Below are 12,483 nucleotides of genomic sequence, written 5' to 3' on the forward strand. Positions count from 1 at the left end.
AGCAAAGACATAAAAGAGAAATAATTTGGTAGTGAAGATGGGCAAGAGGGATCTTCATGCAATTTGGTTTTACTAGAGGAAAAACTAGCAGTAAAGAAGGGGTGAAAGATAAAATGGCAGAGACATGGGCAGGAGGAAGACCAAAAATCATCTTCAAATCCTATGTTAATGAGCTTAGCTTTTACTCTGTAATTGATGGAAAAACTTTAAGCCTTTAAAGGGGAGATCACAAATATATACATAAAAATTGTATATTTGAAAGTCGCTAAGAGAGTAGATCTTAAAAGTTCTCATCAAGAAAAGAAAATTTGTAGATAAACAACAAGTTTATAATATATAGCACAGGGAACTTCATTCAATATCTTGTAGTAGCCTATAAGAAAAAAGAATATGAAAACAACATATATATGTGTATTTATGACTGAACTATCATGCTGTACACCAGAAATTGACACATTATAAACTGACTATACTTAAAAAAAAAAAAGAAAAGAAAGTTGTAACTATGTGTAGTGATGGATGGTAACTAAACTTACAGCAGTAATTATTTTGCAATGTATACATATATCAAATCATTTTGTTGAATACCTTGAACTAATACAATGTTATATGTTAATTATATATCAGTAAATTTTTTTAATTAAAAAAAGAATTAAAGTAAGGGATAAGATGATCAATTTGTGTTTTCAATAAATTGCTTTGACTGGTGGCTGGAAGGTGGATTTGAAGGGGGTCAACACTGGAGATCTGAAGAATGTAGCTTGTTGGCAGCCATCCAACCAAGATATTTTGATGACCAGAGCTGGTGATTTTAGGGATGGAAAGGGGGGACTTGGCTAATAAATGATATAAGCTTGGTCTTGAGGAATGACTAGGTGTCAACCAGGCAGAGAAGTGAAAGGACATTCCTAGGCAGGTGTAGAGGCAAGGAGATATGGAAAAGCAAGAAATGTTCTGAGAAGTGGAAAATAATTCAGTGGAACTAAAACACAAGATCCCTACAGGGGATTTTCAAGGAAAAACCAGAGCTAGATGGTAGCTGAATTGTTGTGGAACCCAAGTTCATGTGCCTGACAAACACACTGTGAGGCCAAACAAACCAAAGCATCAGCGTTTGGAGCAGAGAAAGGTTTGCTGCAAGGTGCTAAGCAAGGAGAACTGGCAGCTCACGCTCAAAAGACCCTATGATTTTTCGGAAAGAATTTTTAAAGACAAAATTTGGAGTAAGGGCTGCAAGGCATGTGACTTTCTTGGGACTGGTTGCTGGTGTGGCAACAGGCTGATGTTTCAGGAATCTCAACCTTCTGGTTCTAACCAGTATGGGGTCTACATGCTTGTTGTCAGCATGTACTCACCATCCTCCACTTGGGTGAGGGTCTTAGTTTCTGTAGAACAACTCAAAGATATTCATCAGATTGTTATCTATATTCCTTCAAGAGAAACTATGAATCTAGTGATGCTATTGTCCTATTAGCTGCTTAAGCCTAACTTTTGGAACTTGGAGAAGGCCTAGAAGATTAAAGACTTTTTTTTTCCCTACAAACAAGAAACAGGGAACGTGGAGGGGCTTTGATACCCAGGAGGGCCCTGCAGGGTCCCACTTAGTTTCAAAAGCAAATTTTATTCAGGAATTATTACAATAGGGAAAAGGGGGAAAATTGTGCTCTACACTGGAATTTGACTCAACATTGTAAAATGATTATAAATCAATAAAAAATGTTAAAAAAACAAACAAACAAACAATAGGGGAAAGGGGATCTCAGGATAGAACAGGGCTCAGTTTGGAATATAAGGGAAAGTGGAGATTTACAGCCAAGGAGAGGAGTGGGGGCATGAGGGCGAGGGTATCAGTCAGTGGCTGGAAAATTACTAAGGGGGTAGGATAACTCTTGCTAAACTGACCTAACAAGATTCTTGCTGAAAGTGGGACAGAGTGATCAGATACCACCTGGGAGATGGTAAAGGATGACGAATTTGACTAGAATTTTTTTTTTTTTTTGCTTTTGTTTTGGGGGTAGGCAATTAGGTTTACTTATCTGCTTATTTATTTTAACATTATTATTATTTTTTTTAATGGAGGTACTGGGGATTGAACCAAGGACCTTGTGCAGGCACTCTACCCTTGAGCTATACCCTCCCCCTTTGACCAGATTTTGAGGATGATCAGATATCAAGGGTGGGGGATTCTCTCTAAACTGATGAAGCAGAATTCTTGCTATAAATGGGTGATGTGGGTCCAAAAGAACTGGACACAAGCCGAAGGTCAAGGCCTAGTTGAGAAGAGGGCTTAGAGGAGCCCGACGAAAGTTTGGTCAAGGAGAGAGTGTTTGTTAAGCTGAGGCAGAAGGAAGGCTGTTTGGGCAGTCAAAATCCAGTTCTGTGTTATGCTTAGGAATCAGTCTTCTCAGTAGCTTATGCTTGTGTACTATACACACCCACCTGCCTTCTTTGTAAGAAAGAGGCTCTGAACTCCATAGGGTGCAATAAAATCAAGGAGTCTTTGATAGGAGGGCCACAGCCCCTCCAGAAATACTCAGAACTATAATCAAGAATCCTCACACTGGGAGGGCCTGTACTTCTTTGTGAACTGCCTTTCGATCCCACAAACCTCATGGCCTAAATTAGTGCTAAGTGTTATCTGAATACAGACTGTCCCTGAAGTCCGTAATTTCATTGCATTGACTGAGGCTTTAGTGAGTCTATTGTTGGAAAAGGAAGCATTTGTGTCTCAAGTACAGGAAATCACCAAACAATTAACTTCCATGGACTCGTGCAGCCTGGGTCACATGCCTCAGTGTGATTGTCTTTGTTTCATGTCAGGCTATTGAGGAAACATTTTGCAGGCCAGAATCTTGGCTTCAGCGTGTTGTTTTGAGTCAGCGGAGTCAGCTGTGAGACCTCACACAGTGATAACTGTCTATAGTAAAATGGGAATATAGCAGTCAGTGGTCGGCCTTGAGGAAGGGAGGCTTTCAGAAGGGCAGAGAGTTTTCTCAAAATACACTGTAATTTGGATATTCAGAGGCAGGAAGGGCCACTTACACAGACCAGAAAAACTGGTGCGGGAAGAAAGGGAAATGAAAACAGTTATTATATTTTGTGGCCAGGGAAGACTAACCCCTTGGAGGCAGAGAAGTTGGTGTGTATTGAACACAAGGCCAGCCTCTGGATAGGTAGAGGCAATTGAGAGGCACCAGAAAGACTTTTCTGACCCCAAATATGCCTCAGAGACAAGTACCAGAGAAGGCCCCAGAGGGAAAACGGAGGGAGATGACCGCGAGGGTGAACTTCCACAATATTCACAAAAAATATTCACAAAATATTCATAATATTTTCCAAGATATCACTTTGGATGGATCCTTTTGCTAGGTAGAGAAAGCTGTATTCGTTCTCTGGGATAATATTATACATATATATTAAGAAAATGACAACTGATTATTATTATTATTAATTTAATGAAAAAGGCAATAGGAGCTAAGGACACAGGTTTGGGTTTTGGGAACAAATCCTGGCTCTATTACAGACTGTGTCACTTTGAATTAGTTACCTAACTTCCGTGGTATCACTTTCCTCATCTGAAAAGGGGAATAATGCCTCATTTATTCCAAAATATTTGCTGAGCAGTGTAGGGGAGGAAGAAAAATTATTTTCCCCTCTACCCATCTTATGTTCATTAGCTGGGGCTCTATAAATTAGAGTGACAAAAGACAGATTAACAAGAGAAAAACAAGCAGAAGTTTATTACCATGGCATGGGAGCACCCAGAGATGTGTAATTTAAAGGATTGTTTAGAATTTGTAATTTAAAGGACTGTTTAGAATTCCTAGATAAGTGACAAGACAAAAGAAAAGGGCTTTGAACTTCTAAGGAAGGCAAGCATGAAGGAGCTAATGGAAAATAAGGGCTAATTAGTAAGGTCTGTTAGGTACCTTGGCTGAAGGAAGGGACAGTGGAGATGGAAAGAGAGGATAGATTTTTGGCCTTCTTCAGATTAGGTCAAAGAAGTTACTGGTCAAAGAGGAAATAGGAGATATGGGAAAGGAAATAATCAACTTGGAGGATGGTAGTGCCATTACTGAGATGGGAAAGAATGAGGAAAGGAGGGGTGGGGGCAGGAGATGGGCTTGGCAATCTACAGTTCTGTTTGACATCCATAATAGGAATCCAAGTCTTTTCATTGGTTTTCCTGCCTCCACTCTGGCCCAATTCCTCCCCCACCTCCACAACCCATGGCAACCACAGTGATTCTTTTAAAACTTAAGTGCTATTATGTCACTTTCCTGCTTTCAAATCCCAAATAGTCTCAGTTCACAGAATAAAATAGTTTTTACCATAGTTTACAGAGCTGCACACAACCTGACCCCGGTTACCTCTCCAGCTACATTTCCCGTCATTCTTCTCTTTGCTCACTGTGCTTCGTCCACTCTGGCTTTCTTCCCATTCCTCAGACTTGGCAAACTCTTTCCACGTCTGAGCTTTTGCAACAGCATTTTTCTGTAGATCCCAGAAGGCCCAGTCCCTCGTTTCATTCAGGTTTCTGCACAAATGTCTCCTCCTCAGATAGGTCATCTTGACTGGTCTATGGAAAACAGCAACATTGTCACTCTCTTTGTCCTACTTGAATTTTCTTCAAAGCGCCTATCACTAACATTACAATTTAAGTTTGTTTTTTATATACTTCTACCACGAGTTTCACCCTCAGAGCTTTCAAATATTTGGCAATCTGATCTATAAAAGTTATACATATCAGTGAATATATGTCTTTCTCTTACTATGAATGAAGTTGAAAAGTTTTTCATGTGTCTTATGCAAATTTGTTTTTTCCTCATTTTAGTAACTACTACATATTCTGTATTTCAGGACTTACCTTAACCTTTTAATAAAATGTTTACTTTTATATTAAGTTTGTGTCTTAGTCCATTTGGGCTGTTGTAACAAAAATACCATAGAATGGGTAGCTTACACAATAGACTTTTTTTTCTCACAGTTCTGGAGACTGGGAAGTCCAAGATTAAGGCACTGGCAGGTTCAGTGGCTGGTGAGAGCTGTTTCTAGTTCACAGATGGCATTTTCTCTCTGTCTTCACATGGCAGAAGGGGTAAGGAAGTTTACTTTTGTCTCTTGTATAAGGACATTAATCCCATTCATGAAGGCTCCACCCACATGACCTAATCACCTCCCAGATGCCCCACCTCCAAATACCATCATACTGGGGATTAGGTGTTAACATATGAATTTTGCGGTTACACAAACATTCAGTCTATAGCAGTATGTTTATTTATTTATACACACCCTTTCCCACAAAATATTTGAGAAAGTCTTTAAAAGGCACATGAATTAAAGTAGTAAAATATAAATAAAAGAAGAAAATGAAAACTAAGGAAAAGAAGAATGCTAGTATGACTATCCATTAGGGTAAATGTAAATTACTGTGTTTAAATTACAATTTTTCAATTAACTTGTTAGTATTACCAGGTATAAAACTGTTCTATAATTTGTACTATAGACACAAAGATGGCCCCAGATTATCCTCGCTTCCTGGTATTCATGCCCTCTCCTTGAGTAGGGACAGGACCTGCAACTTGCTTCTAACCAATAGAATATGGTAAAGGCAATGAGATACCACCTCTGTGATTGCATACAAGAGACAGTTAACTTTGATCTTGCTAATAGACTCTTTCTAGGACTCCCTGTCTTGATGGATCTGACAGTAATAGGGAAGAACCCACTGACTCCATATTAGGTCTGTTCTTTAAATTTAACCCTGTGCCCTGTTTCCTGTGCTTAGTCATGCTGGTTCTGCACCTTCTGTAAAAGAATGTTGCCTATAGCCTGAAATATACAAGACATCCCATTATCAAGGCTCTGAACTTTAAGCATATAACACTTTTCCATTCATATAGAGATAAAAAGTTGTAGAACAGAGAGTAACATTTGTCTTGTTGGAGATTTACAGGTAAATCATGACCTGACCTACATGGACAGCTGCAAGAACAGAGGATTCCAACTCCCAAGAACTTTGCAATAGCCAACCACACCCTCTCCCCTTTTTAGTATAAAAGGAGCCTGAATTCTGACTTGAGCAAGATGGTTCTCCAAGACATTAGCCTGCCATTTTCTCTGCTGGCTTTCTGAATAAAGTCATTATTCCTTGCCTCAATACCTCATCTCCTGATTTACTGGCCTGTCATGCAGCAAGCAGATCAAGTTTGGACTTGGTGACATAATGAATTAAGTCACCATATAGAAAGGCCCACGTGGCAAGGAACCAAGGACAGCCTCCAGTCAACATCGAAGTACCTGAGGCTCTCAGTCCAGTTCTGCAGGGAATTGAGTGCTGTCAATAATGATGTGAACTTGAAAGAAGATCCTCCCCTAGTCAAAACTCAGGTGAGACCCCGTCCTTACTGACACCTACTGCAACCTTGACAGAGACTCTGAAACAGAGGACTGAGCCTTAATACGTCAAGCCCAGATTCATGACCCAGAGAAACTATAAGCTAATGCCTGAATAATGTATTAAGCCTTTAATAAATGAGTGATATTTTATGCCACTCAGGTTGTGATAGTATTGCTACACAGCAATAGATAACTAATAAAACTAAGGAACGTCACATTTCACATTTCATTATTTTTCTCAATTAAATTAAATCCTTTGGGCTCTCACCTATCAGGGTTGGTAATTCAATCAAAGTTATTTTTAGAGTGCCCTGTCTCATTCTTTGTAAAAGGACCCTATGGCTTACCTAATTCAGGGAAATGGATGTTCGGAAGAGGTGTATAAAGAGTTCTTAATCTATCAATTTGCTGCTGTAATGCACATTGTCTAAATCTATCTATTGATAGTCTATTCTAAGGTAGCTACCTCTACTGAAGATAGTGTCAAATACGGCAACTGGGACCTTCACTACAGAGGGATGTTTACGGCTAAGTATTCAGTCCCTGGGTACACACAAAGCCATGCCATCAAAATTCCTGTGACTTCCAGGCTGCTGTAAGGAAGCAGACTGCAAAGCCCCACAGCGAGAGGATCAAACACAATGTGACTTCCCACTCTGGATAATTCATCTCTGCTCCAGCCTCTTCTCTCTTAATGCCAGAAGCTCTCCCTCTTTAGGCCAATCCAATAACAAGCCTCTAAGAACCCAGATTTCAGAAACAAATAGCGTTCTCTTAACTCGATGAAGGCTAGACCTTACCAAATAGAACACGAAGTTCTACTCTCCCCTCTCCCAGCCCCATACTCTTCCTAGAAAGGGAGGAAAAAATGATGTCTCATTCTTTTGTGATGATTCTACAGTAACCAGAAGTCATTTCATTTGCCATTTAGGTTGCTAGCCACGCAATCTATTGGGGCAAGATGAAAACACACAATGTTAAAATTCTCAATATTGTGAAAGATTCTATTTCCTCAAGAAAACCAGTACTCCTCCTAGCTCCAGATTCTACAGTGTAATTTTCTTTTTAAGAAATAAAAGGGTAGCAGTACTAAGATTTGTAAATTCTAGGCGACTTAAAGTCTGAATGTTGGTGAAACCTACATGCAGTGACCTGAGGCCTGGGCTCTGTTGGGGTATAGGACATAGAACCCAAATATGTTTGGGGTAAGGAGAGGATTGAGTGTGTGGTAGAAACCATACTGCAGAGGGATGTGTAGGCACCATAAAGGAGGTAGATTAAAACTGAACCAAATATAAATACTGATATTTCACAAGCTTTAAAAAAGATCTATATTGTTTACCTCCATAGTCTTTGACTGTTAGGGTTTCTGACACTCTTTTTATTTTTATTTTTCCCTTTGAAATGCACTAGACAACATTCCAAACAATTTATATAACCAAATCTGGGCTCTTCCATAGAGATATGAATTTAGTTTTTCAGCAGTTCAAAAACATTTTTTCCTCCTTTTTCTTCTGCCATTATCTCTGATAATGCTGTATTATTCCTCCCACTCAAAAGCCAAGAAAGAAAACCCAACTGCTTCCTCCTCCAACATACTTATGAGAAAGAATAGAAACAATTCTATCAACTCCAGCTGGGGCAGCACAAATGCCAGGAAGCTTTTCTTAGATTTTTGAATCCTTCGTGACTCTCACCGTAGGTGCTTTCCAACAATTTGGTTTTATTTTTCTTGAATTCTATTCTTGCTACAGACACCTTCAATTGTTTAACACTGGTGACATTTAGTAATCTTTGTCAAGTTTAGTTCCAATTCTGTTACTTGGAAGGTTTCAGGGACCCTGGAAGAATGTTTTATAAAGCTCCTTGTTTTGTGCAATGGGAATTTGCTCAGGAAGTATGAGTCAGGCCTTCCACCCCCCCACCCCCCCGGTAAAATGAAGTGAATGATTTCCTTTTATTTTAGGATAGAAACGGAACACAAACCAAAAATTATGACCATCACCCTTGCTTCTACCCCAGTACAAGTTAAATCTGCAGCATTGCAAGAAGCAGTGTTTGCCCCAGGGAAGTATATGTATCTCTGATAGTACCCATGGTCATTTTAGATGGTAAGCAGGCACATTTTTAATTTTAATAATTATGTATTCACTTTTGTGTGCATTAGAAAAGTATAACAATGTATTAGCCTATTATTTCATGGATGTTATTCTTTCAGATTAGGCTAACTAATAACAAAAAAGGTCCAAGGAAAATATGAAGTAAATGATGATATGATTGGCATGCAGTTCCTGAAAATGGTACATGAACAATGGTGTAAGAACAGCTCATGTTTAAGAACACTGTCCAATGAAAATACACTGGAATTTTGTCTTAAGGCAAAACTGTTGTGAATCTCAGTATTGCTACCCTGCAGATGCAAGCTTTAGGTAAGTTTATAAATCTCTCTGAACCTCAGTGTCTTCATTTGTAATGTAAGGATAATTTCTACCTTGTAGAGTTGTTGAGAGAAACCAGGCTACTGGATTTAAAGTGTAGTTTTATAATGAGCATAGTGTCTGCTCATTAAATGGTAGACATCATTATCTGATTCCTCCTGACCGCTTTTTGTCATTTATCTTAAGTAAAAATCTTGTAGCCACAAAGCAAGTAATCAGCTCTCTTGTCCAACATTAGTATCAGAAAATATTGATGTCCTTGAGAAACGGGGAAACTAATGAATAGAGCACTGTTTCCAGAATCAGAAGACCTAGATTTCACCTTGGACTTACTGCAGCAAGTGACTTAACTTACAAAGAAACCATGAAAACAAGCTTTGTGCCTGAAAAAATAAACTATCTCAACTCTTTTCCTTGATGTGTTTGATTGTCATGGGATTGTTTTCAGAATTAGAAGAGTATGACTCAGTTCATTTCAGGTCAGCAAACGTTTTTTTTTCAGCACTTAATATGTGCTAATTCTCAGATATAAAAATGAATAAGGCAAGTTTCCTTTCACTTTCATTTTGTTTTCCTTTGCTCATTTAGTAACTGTTTATGGAGTACCTACCAGGTAATATAAAATTTGCAAGAACTGGGGAATCAAACGGAAATGGTTACTGCCCTTGTGGAATTTATAGTATAGGGAAAGTAATACAGAGTGATGTATTAATAATTGTTTAAGAACTAGCTGTCCAAAAAATAAATCAGAAAAGGTATGTTTGTGTGAATTAAATTTTATTAAGACCAAGGATGTGTATAGAATACAATTTATAATATTATAGCAATCTGATCCTTACAGAATGATTTTGTAGATTTTCGTATTACTCTTGTATCTATGGCCAACCTATAGTTGCAATTGACAAATGAGTATGATTGCATCAGAATGTTGGTTGATATTTTCATTTAAGTTAAAGACTAAGATGAAAGCGAAACAAGAAAGAAGAACGTCAGAACTTCACTTGTTTGTCAATGACTGATTTCTTTGCCAAATGAGATGATACTGAAAGACTGTATCCTCAATTTTTTGTGCTATTCACAATCTGTTAGAGACACAGCACATTCTTAATTTAAACTTTAAATTTTATTAAGCTTTTAAGTTTAATTTGTATTAGTATTTTGTCCATCTTTCTTAAGCCTAGACCATGAAAAGAACAGTATCAATTCCTTATTTGTAGCATTTGCTGATTACTATGGTATAAATACTCCCTCTATGGCCACTTTTAAGCTACAAGTATGACTTCATTGAATTTGGATTAGAAAGAGATATATAGCACATCATAGATGTAAATAACCTCAAAAACATAGGTAATAGTACAATTCATTAAAATAATAAGGAAGTAATAAATTTTGAGTATTTATTACCTATGCTTTTAATATAATTTATTTAATTGTAAAATGTTAATTATAATAAACATTGTAAGTTAATTTAATTTTTAATAATGATTAATAACTGGCTCACAAATTCCTGAAAATAGAATTGTCTATTTTTTGTGAGCCAGTATGAGCTAGCTCTAGTACTGTTGGGAATGTTATAATATCTTGAACGACTAATATTTGTGCTTTTTCTTTTCTCTACTTTCTTGTGCTTGATCTTTTCCCTATAACTCAGAGGTAGCCTAATTGCCTTGAGAAGAAGCATGATAGTTATAGTGGAAAGGAAACAAAGATTCTGATTATATATGGTGGATTGAACACATATTCACCACAGGTTTCTTCTGAATTCTGAACAAAGGCATAAACCAAGAAGGACCAAGACAATGGGAGAGGAGAAAACATAACAAAATTTGAAGCATGGAAGCAGATAAATGAGTGAGTACTAATATTCCAGTCCAGAGAAAGCTCAGATCTAAACTTGCAGAGGGGAGGTACTAACAAGCTGATTCATGCTGTGAAATCCCCAAAAGTTCAAGAATTAGAAGATGAAATTGGAGGAAATCCCTCAGAAAGTAGAACCAAAAAATAAAAATGAAGATGAAATGGAAATAGAAAATATAAGAAAATTAAAAACAGTTCAGCATCTAAATAATAAAAATGTCAGAAAGAAAGAAGAGAGAAAGCAGCAGGGAGGAGGTTATCAAAACAGGAATTCAAGAGTTTTCCACAGCTGAAAGACATGACTTTCCAGAGTTAGAGAGCTCACTAAATGTTCAGCACAATAGATTTAGAAAGACCCACCTAAAGGCATCTCATGGGAAGTTTTATTTACTAGGGACAAAAAGAAGTTCCTAAACATTTCCAGAGGGAAAAGGAGGCCACAAAGAGCTAGAGTTAGGAAGGAATTGACACTTTCAGCAATACTCCTTGCAAGAAGTCAATGGAGCAACATCTTGGGAACCTCAAGGAAAACGGTCTCAACCTAGAATTCTGTATTGAGCCAAACTTTCATTCAGTCTATCAGGAATTACTGGAGAATGGGCTCCACAAAGCAAAGGAGCCAAATCAGGAAGAAAGATGAGGGATCCAGAAAATAAGGGATCCAGCACAGGGAGGAGAAAGAAATCTTCAGGATGAGCACAAAGAAGATCCCAGAGCAAGAATTGCATGGCATTTCCAGAGAACAGCCTGCTCATGTTGGTGCATGAGAGCTGAGGGTCCCACCAGGGGTGTTGCTGAGAAATGAATAAAAATAAAAACAGCCTGATGGATTCGAACATCATGAGAGAAAATGTATAATTCTGGAGGAATGTTTGAGGATGAATTAGTTATAGGAACATTAAAAAAGCAAGCAAACAGTAAATATAAGGTTTAATTTTGGGAAAAACAAAAATCGTTGAAGAAAAGAAGTGTAATTGTTTTATACTGCATGGTCATGTTGAGTTAACCAAAAGTTATGGATAGCATAATCACGTAGGTGGAAACGAAAGAGGAAGAGAATGTATGTGAACGTGTGTAAGATGGGGCATTGGTGGGCAGTGTTATAAAAGAGCTTCATCTTCATCATCTCTGGTAGGAAGCCAAAAGATATGAAACTGAGCAATCTTGAAATAGCAACAATACAAGGATGTTATTTAGGAAGATAGAAGCAAGTACCGGAAGAATGTTCAGCTAATGTAATGGAAAAAATGTTGCATTTGAGAAGTGGGAATTGGGGGTAGAGAAGGAGGAACAGTGTGCTGTTTTTTAAAATTATGAATCTTCCAGTATCATTTGACTTTTAAAACCGTACAAAGATAAACTTTTTTTTTTTTAAGTAGACGAGCAAGAAACACCCAACATTATTTTTTTCCCCAAAATAATATTTGGAAAATAAAGGGAATGCAGTTGAGGAAAGTGATAGTGATGTATAAAGGAAAACTTCAGCCCCAATGGTTATACAGTACTGGAGAGTGGTAATTACCATGCCTCTTACAAAAATAATCACACCCATAGCTCTTACAAAGGAAAACTATAGGGATCCGGGGACACTTGCAACAGAGGAACTCAATCCCATCTGGGGTTTGTGGAGGGTTTCCATCCAGAAGCTTACTATTCAGCTAAAGAGAGATTATAAACAAACAATTTCAAGTAAGTAGAAATGATAGAAGGATACGTGGAGGGGCTTAGAGCTCGTAGGAGGACATTTAGCCCAGTCTAGATGGGTCAGAAAGGACTTACCAGCGTAAAG

General features: G+C 37.9%; 1 long non-coding RNA gene across 1 annotated transcript in view; it reads right to left on the reverse strand.

Annotated features, from left to right (window-relative positions):
* Positions 1 to 335: 335 nt before the first annotated feature.
* LOC116668045 overlaps positions 336 to 12,483 on the reverse strand; it is a 36,132-nt gene continuing 23,984 nt past the window's right edge. Inside the window, exons 4-5 of the long non-coding RNA XR_004325108.1 lie at positions 4,371 to 4,579; positions 336 to 373 (exon numbers count right to left, since the gene is read on the reverse strand). This is a non-coding gene — a long non-coding RNA (uncharacterized LOC116668045). The remainder of the gene's footprint in view (positions 374 to 4,370; positions 4,580 to 12,483) is intronic.

Source organism: Camelus ferus, chromosome 13, assembly GCF_009834535.1.
Source record: "Camelus ferus isolate YT-003-E chromosome 13, BCGSAC_Cfer_1.0, whole genome shotgun sequence".
NCBI lineage: Eukaryota > Metazoa > Chordata > Mammalia > Artiodactyla > Camelidae > Camelus > Camelus ferus.